Source organism: Equus asinus, chromosome 21 (genome assembly GCF_041296235.1).
Source record: "Equus asinus isolate D_3611 breed Donkey chromosome 21, EquAss-T2T_v2, whole genome shotgun sequence".
In the NCBI taxonomy this organism is placed as follows: domain Eukaryota; kingdom Metazoa; phylum Chordata; class Mammalia; order Perissodactyla; family Equidae; genus Equus; species Equus asinus.
In genome coordinates, this window is record NC_091810.1 from 85,934,098 (window position 1) to 85,957,601 (window position 23,504).

At 47.6% G+C, this 23,504-nt stretch overlaps 1 long non-coding RNA gene and 1 pseudogene across 3 annotated transcripts; one reads left to right on the forward strand and one right to left on the reverse strand.

Annotated features, from left to right (window-relative positions):
• The first annotated feature begins 10,551 nt into the window (after nucleotides 1–10,551).
• On the forward strand, nucleotides 10,552–19,119 carry LOC139041357 (uncharacterized). 3 transcript variants are annotated; one of them, XR_011496361.1, is made up of 5 exons: nucleotides 10,552–12,570; nucleotides 12,897–13,023; nucleotides 13,375–13,522; nucleotides 14,455–14,694; nucleotides 17,572–19,119. It is a non-coding gene; the product is annotated as an uncharacterized lncRNA (long non-coding RNA). The 3 variants fall into 3 exon arrangements; XR_011496360.1 differs by having other exon boundaries at nucleotides 10,552–11,357; nucleotides 12,306–13,023; XR_011496359.1 differs by having other exon boundaries at nucleotides 10,552–13,023.
• LOC106838140 (multifunctional methyltransferase subunit TRM112-like protein pseudogene) lies at nucleotides 16,786–17,181 on the reverse strand (annotated as a pseudogene).
• Nucleotides 19,120–23,504: the final 4,385 nt, after the last annotated feature.

Consider the following 23,504-nt stretch of genomic DNA (forward strand, 5'->3'; position numbering starts at 1 on the left):
GCACCAGGAAATCGGAATAAGAGGGAGCGAGCTCTAAATTTAGCTCAAAGCTCATGGCCTCCCTGGGAAAAAGGGAGACACGCTTGTTTATTTAGTTCTCTGTGTCTGACAAAAGCGAGTAACGCAGAATCGAAGGTCTGGCGAAGCGAGGTGCCATGTGGAGGGGAAGAGAGCCTTCGAGAGACCCGGGGCTAAGGTCCAGGGCGGATGTGGGACAAGACATCACCTTCTTTGAGCATGAGCTGTCTTATCTGTAAAATAAAGGCAGTTATTGAAAGCAGGGTGCCAGGAAGGCTCTCCCCACTTCCTGGCTCCTTATTCCAGGAGGCAACGTGTCATGGGGACCTTACATAAGATCCAGTGGGTAAGAGAAGAGACAGTGCCATCTGGAGAAATCCACCTCCTTCCTGCTGGTGGCCCCATCGTCTCTCAGGAACACTCCTCCCAAAGGAAAGAAACATACCCCTGGGCCCTGGAGGTGGGAGCAGAGAAACGTTCCTGGCCTGGGACTGCGGGTCCAGGCCCCAGGGCTGCTGAAGCGGGGAGTTCTGTCTGTGTCTGCAGCTCGTCTTGGAGCGGAAAGCTGGCAGCCCTAGAGGCTGCTGAAGGAGCCTCCGTTCCTTGGAAGCCAGACACGACCACATTCCCTGAGGCTGGCCAGCTCCTCTGTCTGGACCGTCCCACTGTGTTCTGTGGAATCCCGCTCCCTCCGGTGCCTCTTCTGTGGGACTGCTGTCCTCATGGGACCCCTCTCTCATCCCCTCATTTCACATCAGGCCTTCCGGGATGGAAACTCAGATTACAAAATTGTTTCTGCCTGCTCACCTCTCATTAAAACTGTCTTCACTCCCACCCAGGCAAGGCCTTGCTTTCTTCTAGGGACACGGATAAGAGGAGCAGAGAAATACATTCTCAATAAGGTAACACCAATAATAATAATAACGACAGCAGCCAACATTTACTGAATGTTTACATGTATGAGCACTTTACAAGGATTGTCTCATTTAATCCTCAGGACAACTCAGTTCTATCTCTATTTTACATCAAGGGAAATTGACACTCAGAGAAGTTCAGCAACTTGCCCAAGGTCACACAGCTGCTGCACGGTGGGGAAGGGAGTCAATTCATGACTTATCCATGTAGTCGTTACTCCAGGCTTTCCCTAATGGGGACATTCCATTGCGAAAGAGCTCTTAACTTTTGTTGTGCAAAGGCAAGCACTAATTGTAAAATGAGCTACTAGTGGAAGAGGTATTTGGGTTAATGAGTACCTTCCTAGGGCCTCTGAGATGACATCATGGGCATGTAGCCTCTCGGTACCTCAGTTTCCTCATCTATACATTATACTCAGGGGTTGTTGTGAGCTGTCAATGAGTTATTGTGTGTAAAATACTTAGAACAGTGCCTGGGACAGGTAGGTGCTACAGGACGATGATTATTAACACAGTCATTATTGTCAGGTGGTGGCCTCCATCTCCAGCCATGTCTGAGGACAGCCCTCTTACAGGGGGAGTAGGCGGGGTCCCAGGAGAAGGAGAGCAGCAGGTGCCCCCTGCACTCCCATGTTCTGGCTCCTCTGGGCCACTAGACCTCAGCTGCCGGAGAGGAACGAGGAGCCCAGGCCACGCGGGTGAGAGGGCTCCTCCCGCCAGGCCGCTTTGGGTATTTCCCAGCATCCCGGGATACAGGCTGCTTGTGGTGCTGATGCTGATGCTGATGCTGGGCCAAGCTGGGTGTGGTTTTCAGTAGCAGAAGGAGAGGAGGATTCTCTGGCATGCCTCGTCTCTGAGGGGGAAGGATGGATGGTTCACACAGCTGACTGTCGGCTGCCACCTCTTAGTGCCTGTGTCCTGTCTCCTCTCATCCTTCTGTCCTTAGTTGGACAGTTTGGTGCCCGGCAGACAGGGCCTTGGTCGAGGAACCGTGAGGAACAGAGACTCTGCCCATGCTGCAGCAGCATGTGCCCTGATCCTCCTCATGGCTTCGGTCCACAGCTCATCAGTTACGGCTCCCTGCTGCCCTGAGTGGGGTTCCCACACAGGTCTGGCCCTTCTGGGATATTCTCTTGGCGGCCCTTGCATTCATGTACATCTACAACCCGAATGCCAGCTTCTGGGAGCAGCTGTTGAGCATCTGACTCCTGCTCCGCAAGAGCCCTGGCGTCACAGGGCACAGAGAATCCTTGGGAGCCCGGGCTGCAGTGGCCATCAGCTTCCCTCCTCCTTGGGAGGATGGGCCATTCTGACAGATTTGTAACACCCCGGGAAACTGAGAAAATGCGGGGTCATTTGGTGGATGCAGATTCAAACCCATCACAATTTCCAGATATTCCTAATTAACCTAATTAATAAGGTCAATTGGGGTCAACCCTCCACGGTGCCAGCTCTTTCCCTGTATTATTATTCCATTCAGGAAACACTCCTGGAGCACCCAGTACAAGCCAAGCACTGCTAGGGCCTAGGAACCAGAGGAGAATCAAGGAGGTGCAGCCCCTGCCAACTGGGAGCTGAGGCCCAGAGGCATGAGATCCAGGGGCAAGACGCCATGCCACCACGTGAAGGTGGAAAGTGGGGGGCAGGAGGACAGCGCCACGTGCACGGCCTGGCACGGTGACTAGCGCATGTGCTTTGGGCTTGTGTCCACTGAGAGCCAAGTCCAAGCTCTCCCCTTCATAGCCATGTGGACATGGCAAGTGAGGTGACCTGTCGAAGCCCCAGGTCTCACCTGGAAATCAGAGTTGGCACCTGTGCAGTAGCCCTGCTGTGAGGAGTATGGGGATGGATGTGTGCGCACGTATTAGCTGACTTCCACATGGCAACAGACCTGTGGCCAGGTGCTATTATGCACTTTATTGTACACTGTAAGTGCTTGACGCATTTTAGCTGCTGCTGCTGTCGTTATCATTATTATTGATGTATCTCAGATTAAGGAATGACAAACTCTATTGGCAGATGGCCAGTAAAGACCCTACAGGAGAGGTGAGATCTCTGCAGAGATCTGAAGGGTGAAAAGATGTTTGCTAGGCCATCGTGGGGGAGAAGAGCATGGCAGACGTTGAGATCAACGTGTGCCAACAGCAGGGGGTGAGCCTGGGCATGGAGTGCTCAGGAAGCGAGGCAGCACCATTTCAGCCTGCCTGACCGCTCCCACGAACATTTCATTCCCTCCCCTCAGGCTTGTGGAATGGGAACATGGAAACAGCTTCCTGCCCACTTCCCATAGGAGATGCCCACATCCACCCAGTCCCCTGCCGGCTCCAGCACGGGTGGGCTGATGGGTCCCTACGCTGGGGATCTTTCTGTTCCATCTGCAGCTCTGGCCAGCAGAGCCTGGAGCCCACACTCAGCTGGTGTGCGGAGAGCTAATTGGCAGGTGAGGCATTGCTGGAGGCCAGGCATCCTGGCCCGGGCTGTCCCCGACTCTGTGGCAGATGGCCTGCCTTCTCTGGCCTGTCAGAGACACCCCCTCGCAATTACCGCTCCACAGCTGCCACCACACAGGTTAGCTGCTGCTTCGAATGTGTGCCTGGAAGATTATGTAACCCACTGGCAGGAGAAAGCCACCACCCTTGGCAACTTTAGCAAGATTAAATGTGTCAATAGTCGGCTTTGAATATGAAATAATGCAAATGTCTTCTTAGTCTCATTTGAATTTTAAAAAGTCAGGATTAGTTCATGTTCTGTCCGAGACGCTATAGATCGAGAGCATGTTTAACTCATTCATTCATTCTGCAAATGGATATTCAGGGCTTAGTATGTTCCAGATGAATGTGATACATGGATAATGAAACACAACGAACGATTCCTGCCCTCCAGGAGTTCACATTCAAGGAGAGTGAGACAGACAATTAATAATAAACACAATAATTACACACATTCCCTAGTATGACAGAAGCTGAAAAATGTCATGGAATAAATTTAAAAAATAAAGCAGGGAAAGCAGATGAGGAGCTGGGGTTGGGGGCAATGTGCACAGTCAGTAAGGCGGCCACACAGGCTTCCACCGAGAAGGCAGGTTTCGCGTAGACTGTGCTTAGGTGCCTTCTCACTCCCCTGGTTGACGGTGTTTGGCAGGTGGGTCTAGGTGAAGCGGCTGAAACTGCTCAGGAGTGTCTTGTGATGTCTTCTCGATCCTTATGGGGAACTCGCTGGGGAGGAGGAGAAGCATATCCTTCCCACATAGGGTGACCAGCTGTCCCGGGTTGTCTGGGATGGAGCGGTGCCCAGGATACGGGAGATTCAGAGCTAAAACCTGGGAAGTCCCAAGCAAACGGGGGCACATGGTCACCCTGTCCCCACACCGTGTCTCAGTAGAACCTTACTTCTAATCCAGCCCCAGGAGCCCTCGGCCCAGCCACTCAGAGCGGACTAGCTACCCAAGGCTCCAGCCCTGTCTTACCCATCTTTAAAATCCCCCGCTGCCTAGTTAAAAATCTTTCTTGCCTTAAACCCAATCATCTCGTTTGATAAAGAACCTGGAACTAAGAGAGGTTTGAGATTTCATCAAGATCAAACAGCAGAAGAGCTTGCTCCTCTCTCCTGTCATTTTTGGCCTCCCTTTGGGGCCCGGAGGAAGAGGGAATGAGCCCCATTTCCAGTGTGCTTTTGGGAGACTCCAGGGAAAGGGGTCTTGCAGACATTGTGGAACTGAAAACATCTGCCTCAAGCAATGGTGGAATGTTCCCCAAAGATTTCCATTGTTGAGGCTCCTCTGGGGTCACAGACATGCCAGGTGCATTGGATTCAGAGCCCCTCCAAGACAGGGTTTCCGTGCTCAGCTGAGTGCTCCTGGCACTGAGCAGAGGGCTGGCCTCTGGGAGGATGCCACTCCACATCTTGTTGGTGTTATCATCCCGTCCATCACCAGGCCCTTTGAACCCAACTTGTGCAGAACCAAACTCAGCAGTCCCGTCTCCCCAGCCCCTAAACATGCCCCTTCTGCCAAGCTCCCACTGCAGGGAATGGTCTCAAAGGTCTCGCCATCCTCCATCACCCAAGCCAGAAGCCTGGCCGACTCTCCTCTCTCATTCATGCCCACAGCCCGTGAATCACTCAGGCTTACCTCTGTGCTACCTCCCAAACCAACCCCTTGTCCTCATCCCCATGGTCGCTGCTCAAGGCCAAGCCACCATAGTCTAGCACATGGATGACAGCAAAGCCTTCTCATTGGTCTCCCTGTTTCCTCCACCAATCTTCTTCGACACTGACAAAGGGATCTTTTAAACGTACTCACCTGATTCTGCCACTTTCTTCCTTAAAAGACCTCCGTGGTTTTCCACAATTGATTAGATAAAGTCCAAACTCCTTAGCATGGCAATGCTGTGCCTTCCAGAATCTTATCTGCCTACCACTCAGGCCTCACCTAGCCCCATTTCCCCACTTGATGCTCTGATTGGACTCAGTAACTTGACATTCCTCAAGAGGCTTTGTCACTCTGTTTCACTCACACCACTCCCTCTGCAGGACCCTCCCTTTCCATCTTATTTCAAGACTCAGCTGATGTCACCCTGCAGAAGACTTTTCCTGACCCTTCTAGTCATCACTGGTGTGCTGTGCCACCAACTGTCCTCAATACCCTCCCTGGCTTTCTAAGCTTGTCCTTGCATCACAAAGGCTGGAAGTCTGGAAACTACATTACCCAGATTCCCTTGCCAGCAGAATTCCAGTTTCAGTTCTTCAAATGAGAGGCTTGTGCATGAGATTTGGAAGTCAGAAGAAAAGGATAAGTCATTATTTACGTCCAGGAATGGCAGGGAGATGCATGGGCAGATGGCAGCTTTCGGTAGCTCCTTCACGTCCTCATTTCCTGAAAGCCAGCAACAGTTTTCCCTTGTCGTTGCTTCCGCAGACCTCCTAGCGGTTTATAAGACGTGAATCTCTTGTACTAAATCCCTCCCTCTTGAAATATGGAGAGTGGTTTCTATTTCCGACTGGATATGTGTGCTCCCTGCCTTCTCAGGTGTATTTAGTCTTTACACATCCAGGACCTAACCTAGGATCTGGAGCTTAGTAAGGACTCAATATTGTCGTCACTAAGTTAAATTGAGTCATGAGAAGAAGTAAAAATACCGTGGGTAATTTTACTCCCCATGGCTACTCCATGAGTCATGGCTCTTTGCTCACCTCCTGGCATTTGTTTCTCCCCATCCTCCTTGTCTGTCTTTGTAAAGTCAGGTTGTGTGTTGAATGAAATACAACAAAAAGAGAAAAACCTTTGCAATATGACAGTCATGGGTTCAACTCTCACGTCTGTTACTTACCACGTGTGTGATCTCAAGCAAGGAATTAACTCCTCTAAACTTCAGCTTTCCAATCTGTATGTGAGACTAATTATGCTTTCCAGAGTACTTGTGAGAATAGACACTCAATAATCACCAATTCCCCTTCCTTCCAAGGTAGAAGAGACATGGACTTCCTGAGATGAAAGTGGCCTTAGAGATTATTTGTAACCTCATTCCCTTGTTTTACAGATGAGGAAACTGAGGTCCATAGAGGGAAAGTAACTGGCATTTGGTTATTAAGTATTATTAATAGTTATTAAGTGGCAGAGTGAGGGCCAAGATAAACTCTCCTGACTCCAGGTACAGTTCGTTTTTCTACTACAGGTGTAGATAACAATAATGATGATAATGACAATAAGAACTTCATGACTGCAGAAGGACATAGATGGGCCTTCCCTCAGTCAAGGTCCCCAAATAAAGAAAATGTAGAGAAAACCCCCTTTCCTCCCCAGACGTCCTATGACATACATGGATAAGCATTTGTTGTTTGGCTACTGAGGTTTTGAGGCCGTTTGTTACCAGGACATAACCTGGCCTCTCCTGACTGATATAGGATGTGAGCTGCATGAAATCTTGGTGTACAGCTGATGTGCGATACAGCAACTCAACCTGCAGCCACAGCTGGTAAGATGCACGGGACTCTGACTTACCAGAAACATCGACGTTCCACGTGGGAAGTGAGAACTGGGGTATGAGGCAGGGCTTTGGATTTGGGAGTTGTTAGGGCCAGGCACTGATGGAAGGCACGGGCTCTCCTGTCTCAGCAAGTGTTATCTTGAGTCTTGTGTTAAGCCATATCCAGGACCAAGAAAAGTACGTGTGAGCCAACCTCGGATCCACGTGTCTGGCTCATGGCTTCTTGGAGCCGTCTCCTGCCTCATGCTCTCACACTGGCTTTAGCTAGGTCTTTACCTAAGGTCTGAGCATCCTGGTGGATTCAGGGACCTGAAATGTGGGGTTATCCTCAGGGAAGCAGAACATTTTAATCCATAAGTGGACAAAGAGGCTTGAGGATTCAGGTTATAAAAGGCTTACGCCATTGTCCTGGATTCAGGTGCCAAAAAAATCAAATGGAATTATTCCAACTCTTTTGCCCAAGAAAGGGATTAAAAGCTTTAGCTAGAAAGAGTTTGTGATGAAAGCAGCTGGGGAGTCCCTGCTTGAAGACTGGGATGGCTGCACGAGGGGGCTGAAGAAAGTGCATAGATTTGAGAGGGGAGATGGGAATGACCTGGGAGAAGGACTCCAGCATGTGAAGGGCAATTTTCAGGATGAGACACTTATACTATTGGGAAAGCGGGCCTGGCACCGGTTTGGAACAAATATGCCGGAAAACATGTGCAGTTGGTGTTAGAAGGGAAGCTAGGGGCCATGTAGGAAAGTCACAGCTGAGTGAAGCCCAGGTTAGATGTTGGGGTCTCCCCCTGACCATGGGCCCTGTGAAGGTAGGAGCTTTGTCTTGCTTGCTGCTGTATCCCAGCATCTGGGACAGTTCCTAGCGCACAGTAGGCCCTCTGTAGATATTTGTTGGATGAACGACTGTTGAGACAGTACATCCTGGCAGCCTTCCTCTTCTCAAAGAGGAAGTGACAAAGATAGGATACATTTGAGTAATGAATACTTTTTCCCCCAACCCTGGCTTCCTCTCTTGCTATGGGGGACTTACCTGAGAACTCAGGAGAAGGCTAGGACCACAAAGGTCTGGGCCTGAAACAAAGAAATAGGAAAATCCAGAAAAGCACCAGGATCCAGCAAACAATTCCAGCCCTACACATGGCAGAGAAGGAAAGGGGCAGACTGAAGTGGCAGGCGTAAATTTCACAACTTAGTCTGAAAGGAGGCAGACAACTGCAGAGGGAGAGAGGACGCCAGGGGCCTGTCCCGCTGCTGCGGGAAACGAGGCGGCGGAAAGAAGACCTCAGAAGATGAGCAGAGGCGAGGATTTGGAAAGGAGCCTACGGCACGAAGAGGTGGTCTTCTCCAGAAGCATCGACAGCAGCTTCAGTTGTTGGCCCTCCTGCAGCTGAGTCGAAAACTAGGGAGAAGGGTGGTCTTTTTGTTTTGTTCCTGGTTTCCTTTGCCTTGCGCAAGCTTTTTAGTCTGATGTAGTCCCATTTCTTTATTTGTTCTTCTGTTTCCCTTGCCTGAGTAGACATGGTGTTTGAAAAGATCCTTCTAAGACAATCTCAAAAAGTGTACTTCTTCTAGGAGTTTTATGGTTTCAGGTCTTACATACATGTCTTTAGTCCATTTTGAGTTGACTTCTGTGTATGGTATAAGATAACGGTCTTCTTTCATTCTTTTGCATGTGGCTGTCCCGTTTTCCCAACACCATTTATGGAAGAGACTTTCCTTTCTCCATTGTATGTTTTTGGCTCCTTTGTTGAAGATTAGCTGTCCGTAGATGTGTGGTTTGATTTCTGGGCTTTCAATTCTGTTCCATTGATCTGTGTGTCTGTTTTTCTGCCAGTATCATGCTGTTTTGACTACTATCGCTTTGCAGTATATTTTGATGTCACGGATTGTGATGCCTCCAGCCTCACTCTTTTTTCTCAATATTGCTTTGGCTATTCACAATATTTTGTGTTCTGTATAAATTTTAGGATTCTTTCTTCTATTTCTGCAAAGAGTGTCTTAGGGATTCTTGCATTGAATCTGTAGATTGCTTTAGGTAATATGGACATTTTAACTATGTTTATTCTTCCAATGAACAAAATGAAAAGACAACCCACCAACTGGGGTAAATATTTGCAAATCATATGTTTGACAAGAGGCTAGTTTCTAAAATATATAAAGAACTCATACAACTCAACAACAAAAAACAATTCCATCAAAAAATGGGCAGAGGATGTGAACAGACATTTTTCCAAAGAAGATATACAGATGGCCAACAGGCACATGAAAAGATGTTCAACATCATTAATTATTAGGGAAGTGCAAATCAAAACTACAATGAGAGATCACCTTACACCTGTCAGAATGGCTATAGTTAACAAGACAAAAAATAGCAAATGTTGGAGAGGATGTGGAGAAAACGGAACCCTCACACACTGCTGGTGGGAATGCCAACTGGTGCAGCCACTATGGAAAACAGTACAAAGATTCCTCAAAAAATTAAAAATAGAAATACCATACGATCCAGCTACCCCACTACTGGGTATTTATCCAAAGAACACGAAATCAACAATTGGAAGAGATTTATGCACCCCTGCATTCACTGCAGCATTATTCACAATAGCCAAGATGTGGAAGGAACCCAAGTGCCCATCAAGTGATGAATGGATAAAGAAGATGTGGTCTATATATACAATGGGATACTACTTACCATAAAGAAAGATGAAATCGTCCTATTTGCAACAACATAGACGGACCTTGAGGATACTATGCTAAGCGAAACAAGCCAGTCGGAGAAAGACAAACACCATATGATTTCACTCCTACGTGGAAGATAAACAAACACACAGATAAGGAGAACAGATTAGTGATTACCAGACAGGAAGGGGGTGAGGAGAAGGGTGAAAGGGGTAAAGAGACACATATGTATGACAAATAAAAACTAGACTGTTGGGGGTGAGCAAAATGCTGTCGCTGTAGAAACTGACATATAATAATGTACACCTGAAATTACACAATGTTATAAACCAATATGACTGCAATAAAATAATTTTTTTTAAAAACTAGAGAGAAGGGAAATGCCCTAATCGACAGGATTCACAAGGCGCACGCAGGGGGCAGAAGCAGCAGCCAGTGCGGAGCAGGCCAGGGCGTACCCAGGAGGCAGGTGACAGTCACGGAGAGGAGTGGGTGTGAGAAGAGCAGAGCCACACACGCTTGGCTTGGGCAGGTTCCTGCTCACGGGAGGGAACAGACAGGTGAGACTGATGGGAGGAGGCAGCCCCTGGGGTGCCAGGAACATGAGGCTCAAAGGAGAAACAGGAATTAGGACGTTTTATAAACATAGGTTGGACGCGGAGAAGCCTGAAACTCAAGTAAGACCTGGAGGCAGGGGGCTGCCCCTCGGCAAATGCCAGTCTTACTGGCAATTCTAGGGAGTCTGAAACCCAGAATATTCTCTTTCTATGTCTCGCATTTGTTCTCTCCATCTCCTTTCCCCCAGATATCACCAAGCATCTGCTACACCCCATGGCTGGCAGCAGACACGTGTCGCTTGGCTAAATTTGGTGGGTGTGGGGCTGGGGCTGGGCTGCTCCTGGGCACCCTGTTGACTTTCCTGCTCTTGGAAAAGTGGACACACGAGGGACTTGGGATTGGATAACTCAGACCGGACCTCCGTTTTGCTCCAGGAGCCACCCCCACTCCGGGAGACGACTGGAGAGCAGCTGCTCCTGGAGGAGACTCGCCGACTCCAGCTGGGGAGCCCCGCTGGCTGAGACTCCAGAGAAGTCAAATCTGGGAGGGAAGGCCTTTCATTTCTTTAGATTTTAATTTGCAAAAGGAAGGGAACTCCCGTGTTGAGCTTTGATTTCTTTCCTAGAATTTAATAAGGGACGGGGCGCCACAGAGCTCAAGTCCAGGGTATTTTTAAGCTGTTGGTATCGTGTTCCCTGGAGTATTTTTATGCTCTCATGTGGTGTTTGTGGTACGGCTTCCTCTGCTGAGCTATATCAGACAGCGTGGCTTGAAATCTGAGATGGGAAATGTAATCGGGGTGAATTTTTGGCCTAGGGTGCGTGGGGACTTGGAATGATTTTACTTAATACTCTGTTCTGACCATTTCAGAGGCTCTGGGCTAACAGCTGAAGCACCCACCCCACAGGGCCTGGGCAGTGATGGGCAGCATGGCCGGAAGCTGTGAGGGCACGGCTCCTCCGCTGGCCTGCTCCCCTGAGAGCACAGGTGTCTGGGGCTGACTATAGGCTTGGCTGTTTAGCCAATTGGTTAAGTGGACAAAACTTGGATGGAGTTCGGCCAGAACCCTGATCCCACCTGTCTTCTGTTTCCATGGAGGAGAGGCTCTCTTCCTGCCGTCTGCTCACTCAGTTGTCCCAAGGACAGTGGAGTCGCTAACATATGGAAAGCCGCGTGCTGACCAGGAAGTGGAGTGGGAGTGTTAAAGGTAGCGCTCACAGACAGCAAGCTAACCCATGAGGCGCCTCTGTGGGAATTTGAAAACGATGCCCCATTGGGCAGGCAGGTCCTGACAGGAACAGGGCTTGGTGAGGAGATGACATATTTGTGCAAAGACAAACGAGCCCCTTTAGCTTTTGCACGATGCTTGGAGTGGAACCGGGGCTACACTCCAGTTCCCACTTGCCCCCTCAGGGGGTGCTTTTGTGCAGTGCACAGACTGCACAGCCATACGTAGCCACCCTGCGTACCCTTTCCTAATCAGTCACCAGAGGCACTCGCACTTGAAAGTGTCCACTCCAAAGGGAGCGGTAGGTGACATCTGCCTCTGGAACCCCAGCCCAGACCTCTGCTCTCTCTGTTCAGCTTCTCAGGGCCTGTGGTCTTCAAGTCACAAGCAGGCAGTGAAGAAAATGGTCCTCTTCGGCCCAGCTCATCCAGGGGGCCCCTGTGCCTTGGGGGTTAGTGGGTACCTCTCTGACTCAGCAGTAAAACATCCACAGGTCCCTTCCTAGCTAGCGTCTTGTGTGATGTTCTCTGTCGGCCAGAGCCTAACAGGGCAGGACAGGTGAGAGGAAGAATGGATCAAACTCCATCCTCATCCCTAAGAATAATGATAAATAACAATATTCTCTCCTTGTATAACAGCAAGATGGGGGCAGGGGGTGTTCAAAAGCCTTTTTTAAGGTACTTTTACATTGTGGCCTCTGTCAGGAATGAAGGATGTGTAAATCCACACTTGGATCCATTAGAGGAATCACTTTTGCCTCTCTCTGAAGCCCATCACTGCCTGGGCTGAGAAACCCTATTTGTGTAACAGGGAACACACCATGACTGGGGGAGCCTCCTTACGACAGGGCTCTCATAAGAGAGATGGGGAGGTGGGGGTAGACCAGGTGATTAAAGCAGAATTTTAACCAGAATATTCCTCCAATAGTCAGGCCAAGCCTGCGCACGTATGACACGATCCAGAAGAGTTCTTTAATCAAGGGCTTTATGAGACGGACAAAAAAAATGGATGGAACATGGCCGAGCCAGACCCACACACAGAGAGGAGAGATAAGGACTCCTGTGTTTGCTCTATGCTTAACTACAGGAGAGACGCCGTGGGTTCTGATCACACTTTCAAGTCCTGTAAGGAACTTTGGATAACCAGCCTGCCTGCCTCATCTCGCCTCTTTCAGCCTCCTCTGTTCTAGGCTGTGAGTCCTGCGCTCCAGAGCCGCCTGCCCTGGGAGTCCGCTTTTTCCCTCCAGGTGGTCAGGGCCAAGATCCTGGTCTGGGTTTCTGCAAGTCCTCAGCGTTCCTCTTCCGAGGCGGCTCCGCAGGAGTCTGCCTTGGGTCTAGCTCAGGAAGGGCTACTGAGGCTGCGGCTGTGCTCCTCTCTAAACTGACGCCCTGGTGCTGGGGTTTGTCGGGCGAGTGTCTCCTGGGACCTGGACTTTCAGTGCTAATGCTGGGGACATTCTGGGCAACCTGGGGCGTGTCGGTCACCCTACCCACTGCCCCGATCCTTCCTTCATCCTAGGGCTGTGTTCTCTGCATCCGGGGAGAAGTCTCTGCGCGTTCTAACGCCGCCCCGTTGACCTCTCATCTTCCCCACTACCCACGGCTGAGGCCTGAGCCTGCTACGTGACCGTGCGCCGCGGAATGTGGTGTGTGAGTCTGAGTGATCGTGGGTAATTAAACGGAGCTCTTTCCTTTCTGTGTCCAGAGTCCCTCCCAGCCACAGGCGTCTGCCAGGCCTGCCTGAAAGGCTGTTGAGGTGTGCCTGGGGCTCACTCTAGCATCCAGCCCCTTCAGGCTTAGAAGTTTTGCTGTTTCTCTGGGTTAAAATATCATCTCTGCTGCTTCTATGGAAGACTGGCGTTTCTCTCTCGGTTCAGATTTGTTCCAGGCCGAACGTTCTGATGTTGGTCTGGGACTCGTGTCGCTCTCCTCAGTTTCTCTTGTTTCCATGGTGCTCACATGGCCAACTAGGACGTTTTGGTTGTGTTTTTGGTTAGGAGAGGCTCGTCTGTTGCCACAGCACCTACAGTCATACAGAACCTTCCAGTGGTAACCACGTGACTTGATGAGACAGCCAAAATGCAATTTATAGGATCTGCTGGGAGTCACGTGGCAAATCCACGCCTATGGGCTTGGCGAGTGCGGGTAAGGCGCTGATACCATCAGCTCCGGGCAGAGGTAATCTGTTTGTAATTCCAAACTCATTATTTCTTTATTTGCATTCAGTATCGCAAAGCCATTCATGAGAAACACATTTTTAAAGCATCATTACTATAAAATTTGTTAAACCGAGTGTAAACATTTTATCAGCAATATGTTCTGGAGGGGTTTTTTTCTCCTTCTTTTTCTTTTTTGTTTTTTAACTGAAACGTTATTTCACAGCTGCCTGACCCCCAGGCTGGGTCACAAGTTAGTGATGTCTCTACCTTGGAATGAACTTGGGCTGTTGCCGGTTGTTATGTCGTGAATTAGGCCATACTGAGTTTTTCATTCCTTATGGTTGCGGCAGGAAGCAGTGCATCATCATTATGAAGCTTTCTTTTTTACTTTATCTTGCACCATCAAGTGTAATCAGAGGACCAAGAGAGGGCCTGTGTCCCTCAGAAGGCTATTTCAGGCACAAAAACATTCAGTTTACTGGTCTCGGGGGGCCTTAGTGCTCCCTCCACGAGGCAGTCTACTCGACACAAATGTTATCCAGACAGCAGAGATGCTCTTGAAAAGAGAGACATTTCAAAGGGTAAAGCCAGATTCCTGTTTGGCAAACAGCATCCAAAAGTTAAAATGGCTGTGAGGGGCCAGCCCTGCGGCCTAGTGGTTGAGTTCGGTGCACTCCACTTTGGCAGCCCAGGGTCGGTTCCCAGGTGGGGACCTATACCACTCGTCAGTGGCTATGCCATGGTGGTGACCCACGTACAAGAGGAAGACTGGCACAGATGTTAGCTCAGGGCAAATCGTCCTCAGCGGAAAAAAAAAAATGGCTTTGACCCTTTGACCCTGGACATATTCTGATGTTACAAGTTTTTAAGTTTAGGTTCATAAGTTTAGGATTCAAAATTGTGTTTGTTTCCTCCCAGGCATGCTGTTTGCGAGTACAGAGCGGCACCAGAGAACAGGAGTGACTTGTGCTCAGAACAATTCAGTCATTTCCACGTAAGGGGGAAATGATCATCAGACATGTGGATCCATCGCAGTCACCTGAGTTGGAACCCTGGCTGCATCGAGCTGTGTGGCCTGAGACAAGTTACTCAGCCGTTCAGCTTCATCTTCCTTACCTCCAAAGTGGAGATAACCATGCTCATTGTAAGGATGAAAAGGTAGGCCAGATAAAAATTTCGGTCGTGGTTTTTTGTAGTATTATTACTTTTTCAGCTGTTTCTAAAGCTGTCATCGTTCAGGTGGCTGTGCTGCAGGGATCAGTGGGTGCCAGGGCTGTAAGAGCAGGGCCGTGAAGACCATCGAAGATTCGCTACCGACGAGAATGACCTCATCTATTCCAGTCTGTCCCCCACCACAAGGGTATTAGCTGCCCTGTATGTTTGAATCATCACTCCAAATGGACTTCTCTATACACGCGTTCCTCACCCCAGCCCTGTGGCTAGGACAGACCTGATTACCCACAGAGGCATTAAGAGAAAAGATCACTTTGAGGAAGAACGTAGACTTTTATAGATCATTTGGAAAGCAACTGCAGCCAGATAACAGCTAGCTGTATGCTTTGCCCGCAGTTTGAAGAAGGGCCCTTGGGGAGTGTGTTCCTGATACTCACGACCTTCAGGGCTGTGGAAAGGGAACGCCGGCGTTTATGCGCTCCCTGAGCTGGTGTGAAGTGGGGCGGGCCCCAGAGGCTCTGGGCTAGGCTGTGATTCCCAGTCCTCCATGGAGACTGGCCTCACCCTGGGCCCCATGTGAGTGGAGGCAAACAAATACAGTCTCAGCATCAGTACTTGGGGCCTGGTGGGCCCATTGGTGGGCTGAATCCTTTTTTTAAAAATGCTGAGTTTCTGTTCTCAAGGCCCTGGTTGCAAGGCCATCTCCCAGCCACCAATTCTCAGGCTTACCTATAATATGTTAGCTGTTGTGCAAAGTCTCAGGGGACCATGGTCTCTGCCATCAGGGAATTGGTAATCTGGTGGGGGAGATATGCAGGGAGATAGTTAACTACTGTTCTGACGATAAATGTTCTGAAAGAGGGAATATTATGTGTGAAGAGGGATCTAAAGAGATCCCGAGTGATCAGAGAGAGCCCCTTGGGAGACAAAGTTCCTGAAGGGTGAGTGGGAATTTGCTAAGCGAAGAACGAGTAAAGGTTTCATGAAAGAGAAGTGGTGTGTGACAATTTCAGGAGGTGGAGAATGCACAGTGCATTTGAATCACTGAAATTAATTTACTCCAGTTGAAGGACAAGCGCTCGCTGGGGTTTGGAGTGGTGAAGTAGCAAGATATACACCACAGAGGAGGGCAAGGTCAGGTCATGCACGGCCCAGGAGAACACAGAAAGGAGCTTGGAGTTGATTCTGACGACAATAGGAGAGCCACTGCAATTTTATGAAGACGAACGGTCAGATTTACAGTAGAGAAATTCATTCTGCGGTGTGGAGTGTGGACGTAGGTGAGACGTGTTGACGGCCTTAAATAGGGAAGTGACAGTGAGTAATGGATAGTGAAGCAGAAGTGTATCAGGCTGAGGAAGATGAAGGAGTCAGAACTAAGACCTGGGTTTCTAGACTAAGCTGTTGAGAGGTTGGTGGTACAGGATTCCCATTTGATTTTTTTTTTTTTTTAAGATTATAATTCTCTGGTCAAACGGTCTGTATTTTTATATATTTTCTGGAACCTAGTAATTATAGTTATTTTAAAGTATACGTCTGATGACTCCAATATCTGGATTGCCTGTGGGCCTACTGATATTGACTATTTTTCTCTCGGATTTCACAGACTTGGTCTTGCTTCCTAGCATGACCGTTAATTTTTATTTAATTCTGGACATTGTGTTTAAAAAGTTTTAGAGGGCTGGTCCCATGGCCTAGTGGTTAAATTCGGTGCACTCCACTTCGATGGCCCAGGTTCAGTTCTCGGGTGTGGACCTATGCCACTTGTCAACAGCCATGCTGTGATGGTGACCCACGTACAAAACAGAGGAAGACTGGCACAGGTGTTAGCTCAGGGTGAATCTTCCTCAGCAAAAAAAAAAAAAAAAAAAGTTTTAGAGACTTGAGATGATTTTTGCCTCCTCCAGAGAAGAATAAGTTGTCACTGTTTTCTTCTTCTTCCTAGTTTTTCATTTTGAACATTTAATGAGAAAAAAATATATATTGATACCAAGCTCAAGGAAAAGTGTGTTTGGTGTGTCACTGGGTCATGATAGAGACAGCAAACAGGACATCCATAAACAAAGATACACATGGTCACTGAATGAAAAGTTGGTTCCTGGCGTGGTTCGGTCTCAGTTTCCTCATCAGCATGCTGGGGATCCTGTGGCTGATGGGGAGCATATGTCCATATGCTGGACGTTGCAGGATTCCCTCCAACACATCTGTCTCCTGCAGTATGTGCATCTTCCTCAGAAATTTCTCATCACGCTCATGCCCGTGTATTGGTCCTTTGGGAAGCTTGATCAGATGCAAAGTATTGGTCACCTCCAGAAATGCCACCCATTCCACCTTGGGGATCATATGTGCCACAGAGTCGGGGTTGAAGTCCTCAGGGTTGATATGGACCTTGGTGGCCTGGAGGTGCAGGGGGAAACCATGGGGCCCCACCCCCACACGCAGGCTCAGCAGGTTGTAGGTGAAGAGCTTCATGTCACCACAATTGCTTTCGTCAAGCTGGAGCCAGAAAGGGGATAAGAGCTCTTCTTGCAGCAGCTAGGATACAGTTAGATCATCTTGGTTCTGGGGAGGTCTTTCTATTTCTGGTTTGCCCTTGCTCCTAAGACACAACTTTTCTGGGGACTCAACTGAACCCCTGAGTGTTTACGGAGCCTTACTCACGGCAGGCCCCAAACTCCAAGCTTTGTCTCCCAGCACTGAGAGTCTACAGCATTCCCTGCTCAGGTTTTTACTGTTGTGGCAGCTTCTTTCCCCTTGGTTTCTCTGTGTCTCATCCAACACATAGCTTGGAAATCAGAAAATGACTCAAGGGAGATCCAGCTGGAATATCAGCTTACCTCTCTGGGGTTCTTCTTTCTCCAGGGTCTTGGGCCTCAGTCCTGGTTTCTCTGTAGCTTAAACTCCAAGTTTCATCTGTCCAGCCCAGCAAGACTGCCGTAAGCGCTGGACTACTGTCAATGTCATTGTTGTTGCTGTTCTGTCTCTGCTCACGCCGGGAATTGATAAATGACTCAAGGAGAAAAAACTACGTTGAACATAGGCTCACCAAGTGAGTCTCGGACACTTTGGTTATTCTCTGATGCCATCAAACATCTGATTTTGGATTGCAATCTACCTCTTACATTTTGTGTTAGTCAGAGACTCAGTCTGATACAATCTACTGTGTCTTAAGGAAGTATAAGTCTGGACTTATACTTAACATATTTCTTAAATGTGTATAAACACAAAACTAGATTCAAATTCTCATATTAATAGGCTCATACAAATAAAAACCAAAACAAATTAACAAATTTAAACCAACTTATAAAATTTGGTTAACCAATTTTAAAAATTGATTAAGTACAAGGCCAATAACATTAAAATTATTGTTAATTTAATGTAATGAATGATGGGTTAAGATACGTGACTACCTCCTAATGTCAGGTTTTTAATTGTGCTATGTGATGACTCAATTCTCCTCTTTTCTCTGTTCCAGCAACTAAATAACTTAGACTCCAATTTATACCATGTGCCGTGACATTATTTGGCCTTCACTTTGCATAAACATTATATTTATGCATAGATTCAAATATGTTCTTTTCTCTTTGGCTCTGAGCACTTAAAATAGCGTTCTTTGGCTGTAACACAACGGTAGAAATGAACACAAACATAGGCACTGAAATGGCACGGCAGTCCTGGCATCTGGGGGGTCATCTTGATGTTTCAGGATGTACTTATGTTAATGTTCTTAGATGACCGTTGAAATGGAAACACAAATCTGAAAAATCCAGTTATGGAAACCGCTCAACCATGGGTCCCAACTCTCCTCCCTCATTGTTCTCAGCCTTTTCACACCCACAAGTGAGAATGCACCAGGCCCACAAACCCCCGGCTGAAAGCTCCAGGATCCCTTGCAAGTGGTCTACACTCACGGAAACCCTTCCCAGCCCCAGCCCTGGGCCAGCACCCACCGCTCCACCTCATTAATAAGGAGCAGGTGGCTGAGGCACTGAGGAATCCCCAGTGACACAGGGACAACCTCAGTCTCAACCTAGTATTTCCCTTCTTTCAAAAGGTGTGCATTTGTGTGTGTGCGTATTTGAGAGAGAGAGTGTGTGTCACAGGTTGGGTTTTGCCCTTCAAAATTCGCATGTTGAAGTCTTAACCCATAGCACCTCAGAATGTGACTGTAATGGAGACACGGTCTTTAAAGAGGTAATTAAGTTAAAATGAAGTCATTAGGGTGGGCCCTAACCCATACAACTGGTTTAAGGACTTCTAAGAAGAGATTAGGACATAGAGCTACACAGACGGAAGAGCATGTGAAGACACTAGGAGAACGCGGCCATCTACTCGCCAAGCAGAGACGTCTCAGAAGAAACAACCCTGCCGACACCTTGATCTGGGACTTCTGGCCCCTAGATTTTTGACGAAATAAATTCTGTTGCCTAAGCCACCCAGTCTGTCGTCCTGTGTTATGACAGTCTTAGCGACTAACAGAAAGACGGGGAGGGAAGAGTGGAAGAGAAATAAAATGAAAGGGAGAGAGACGGGTTTGGCGGGCACGCAGACGAGATCCTGGGGGCTGATGGGTGCAGGGAGCAGAGGGCAAGGCCCAGGGTGCGCCCCGGTCTGGCTGCTTCCCACTCAGAAAGGGTCTGTGCTTTCAGAGAGGGCCAGACACTGCCTGGAGATTTGGGACTTTATTGTGGGATCTGTTACACGATGGCAGGGAGAGGCAGTGGGCGACACTGCTTTTACTTAGCTCCTGGTCTCTGTTCTGGGCCTGGCTGACCATGGGGTTGAACAGACAGGATGAAAAAGCCATAAATCCATAACCGAGAGCAGGAAAGGAGAGCAGGAAGCTGAGAGAGAACAGAATTAACCCAGATCTAGGTGCCATTCTAAAAATCTTCACACACACACACACACACACACACACATTAATGCAAACTCTCCACCAGGCAGCATTCAGCGTGGGATGGTGGAAAAGGTGTTGGACTTAGAGTCAGAGACTTCAATTTCAATTCCAGCTCTGCCACTGACTTGGGTACAACCTTGGACAAGATATTTAGACTCTCTAAACCCGTGTTTTTCAATTTCTCAAATGGAGACACTGACATCTCTTTCACCACATTATTAGAGAAATAAATGAGAAAAATACGTGGAAAGGGGCTGAGCCTAGTGTCCGGCACGTGGTGGGAACGCAAAAGATGCTGCTTTTCTCCTTTGAGCAGAAATAGACCCTTTCCTTCCACTATCAAAGCGCAGAGCCCTGCGTGTTTAGCAGTCACTGCAAAGGGTAAATAAAAGCTACCTGGGAGGCTGCGGAGCGCGGGGCTGGATCACTGAAGGCAGGGGACGCAGAGGTCGTTGTGCGGGGAAGCAGACGGGGACTAAGGAGGAAGACGTCTGGGGTCCAGGGAGGTGAACTTCATCATCAGAACAGCCCCCGAAAGGGAGACGAGGCCATGGAGGCGCTTTCGGCCCCGGCAGAAATGCCACGGGGTGGGACCCCTGGAAGTGGAGGGGGCGGAGGCGAGCCGGGCGTGGCCCTGCGCGGCTGCCCAGAGAGGCCTGCGGGAGGAGCTCAGGCGGCCCGAGGGGAAGGGCCCAGGTCTGGGAGCAGAGGCCTGCTCTCCGTCCGTCCGGTTTCGCTGGCCTGGCCTCCCTCCCAGTGAAAGGCGACGACCCAGGGAGACGGGAGCTCTCTAAGGAAGCCTGGGAGCGGAGACCAGGCAAGGCTGCTCTCTGTCTTAACTCCTGTTTCTCCTCAGAGAACAGCAAACGTAAAGGTTAACCCAAGGGAAAGGGCTGTGCAGGCGAAACCACCCAAGGCTTGACCGTCTCAACAGTGTTTCAGCGTAAGGAGAAGCTCAGGTGCCTGTGGCATGCCAGGCCCTTACACAGAGTCGGCATCGTCTCTAGGTGCCTGTTTGCGTTAAAGAGGCCGGAAGACGTAAAGTCACCAAACACCGCCACAGGCTGTTGATTCCAAAGTGGGAGAGCCCCAATTTATGAACGTAAGGCTCCCAACAGCGGGCAGGATGGGGGTCTCCTCCCTCGGGGTGGGTGTGGGCCCTTGGGTGAAACGCGCAGCTGTGTGGTGCTCCGGTCCTGGGGCTCAAGGGAGGAAGACCTAGCGCCGTGATAGCTAGAATCGCCTCCGATATGTGGTTGTGCAGGGGGAGGGTGGGGTGGCTTTTAATTTTATCATGCGTGTGTCTGCCCAGTGTCTCGCCTAGGCCAGGCACTCAGTCAGTGTCCAATACATGCCTGTTGGAGAGAGAGAGAGGAGGAAAAGCAGCTCTCAGTAAAATCACTACCATTTACATAGTGCTTACTGGGTGCCATGTTTCCCTAAAGATTTTCCACATGGACTCAGTCCTCCCATTATCGTTATGGGGTAAGTTTATGTTATTATTATTATCCTCATCATCCCCATTTTAAAGATGAGAGAACAGGTACAAGAAAGTTCAGTAATCTGCCTGAGGTCTAGGACTGCCAGTAAAATACAGGTGTCCAGTTAAGTTTGAATTTCAGATAAATGATGAATAAATTTTTAGTGTAAGTATGGGGATATTGACACTGAAAAATTGTTGTTTATCTGAAATTCCAAGTTAACTGGATGTACTGTATTTTTATTTGCTAAATCTGTCAACCCTACCAAAGTGACATGACCCCTGAGTGGCAGAGCAAGGACTGACACCCGGTCTCCACCCCTCCCACTGCACGGGATTTTCAATGTGCCAAGTGCTTTTTCACAGACATTATCTTTGGAGACTTAACTTTTTCTGGTTTTGGGTCTTTTTAGGTTTTCAACTTTTTGAGTCAGTTTTGGTAACATTATTTTCTTAGAAAATCATCCACTACCTTTAGATTTCCAAAGTAGTTTGTCGTAGTACATTGTCAAAATTTTAAAACCTTCTTATTTTTTGTCATTTTATCTTTTTTGTCATTCCTGATGGATTTATTGTCTTTTCCCTTGTCAAAGATATAACCTTTCCATTGTTTTACACTTTTTCCCAAAAACAAACTTTTTATTATTTATGACAACAGAGTTTTCTGTTTTCATTTTTATTTCCTTCTATCTCATTTAATTTTATTCTGAACTTGTCCTATTTTCTTGAATTATATGTTTAGTTTATTATTTAAAATTTTCCTTGTTTCCCAATACCTAAAATTAAGGCTACACATTTTCTACTAAATATCACTAATTGGCTAATTCCCATAAGGTTTTAATATGTAATCTTCTCAATTTTTTCCTAATTAAAATTCCAGTTTTGGTTTCTTCTTTAATTCACAGGTGATTTAGAAAAAAGATTTCCAAGTGGACTTTTATTTGTTTGTTTACTTTATATGGACTAAGTTTTTCTTGACATTTTCTAGTTTTGTTGTATGATTTCTGTTTGTTTCAGAAATAGCTGACATTTTCCTCGTGTCCTAATATATAATGAAGATTCATAGGGTGTTTGAAAAGTGTGCCTTATCTATTTGTTGAGTATGAAGATCCATGTCTGTGTGTGTATCACGCCAAGTTTGTTAATTGCTCAAGCCCTCTATAGTTTTAATTCATTATTTATCCACTAGATTTTGTAAGTTCTGAGAGAAGTGCGTTAGAGTTTCTTAATATGCTTGGGGATTTGCCCATCTGTTGTATTTCTGGAAGTCATTGCTTTGTATATTTTAGAGTTACATTATTGGTACATTAAAGCCTTTTGTCTGTTAGAACATCTTTGCGGATTTCACCTTTTATCATTGCAAAATACCTATATTGTTTTACAAGACTTGTGACTTCAAAATCCACCTAATACGATACCAATATTGCCGTCCATCTTTTCTATCTGTTGGCACCTGCCACGCCCCTTCACAGCCTCTCTCAGTCATTTTTAGGTGCAGGCCTAGAGCGTAAAATTGGAATTTGCTTTTTCACCCAATCTTACAGTCCTTGTAGTTTCTTTAAAACAATTTTATTGAGGATAACTGATGTATAGTGAACTATACATGCTTAAAGTGCACAGCTGTACGCCCATGAAATAATCACCATGGCGATTGTTTTTAATGACTGTCTAATGATTTTTTTCCTCATTATTTTTAATAGGGACATTAAATACAGCGGCCATAATTGAAATAAAGGAAGTATTTGGCTTTATTTTATCTCATTTTGTGCTTTCTGTACTATTATGTGTTATTTGTTCCTTCTTTTTTCCCTGACCAATTTTTACATCATTGATGGAGTTTTTATTTTTAGTTACTATTTTGGCCTCTGGTGATTTGGAAGCTTTTCTAGATGTTTCTGTTTTTTAGTGGGTACATATATTTTGAAGAGTATATTCAAGTCTGTATTTCTCTATCAACATACTTAATGTCCCGATTTCCCAAGAGGAGACTTTTTAATGTAGTTTTTATTCAATTTAATCCCAGCCACAGACCCCACACCACAACGAAGCGGTTAGTATGTGTTTTCTTCTCCATTCTCTCTATCTCCCTCCCACCAACTCCTGGGTTTTGTTGGAATCCTTTGGAATTTTGGTTCCTAACTTATTTTTCTGTTTTTCTATCTTTTAATCCCTTGTGCTGCCCCTGGCAATCCCCTCACAGTCATCTATCCGATTTGGCCATCACTGTCACGTGCTCAATCCTCCTGACTGCTGTCCCACCCCTTTGTCCCACCGCTCACTCATTGATGCTTCTGCCATCTGACTCACTGTCCCCCTTCTCCGTTCCTGTCATCATTCTGGGGGCTTCATCACCCCTGTTGATGACTCAGCCAACATTCTCTGAGTCTCGTGCTCTCCTGTCCTCCAGTGGAGTGT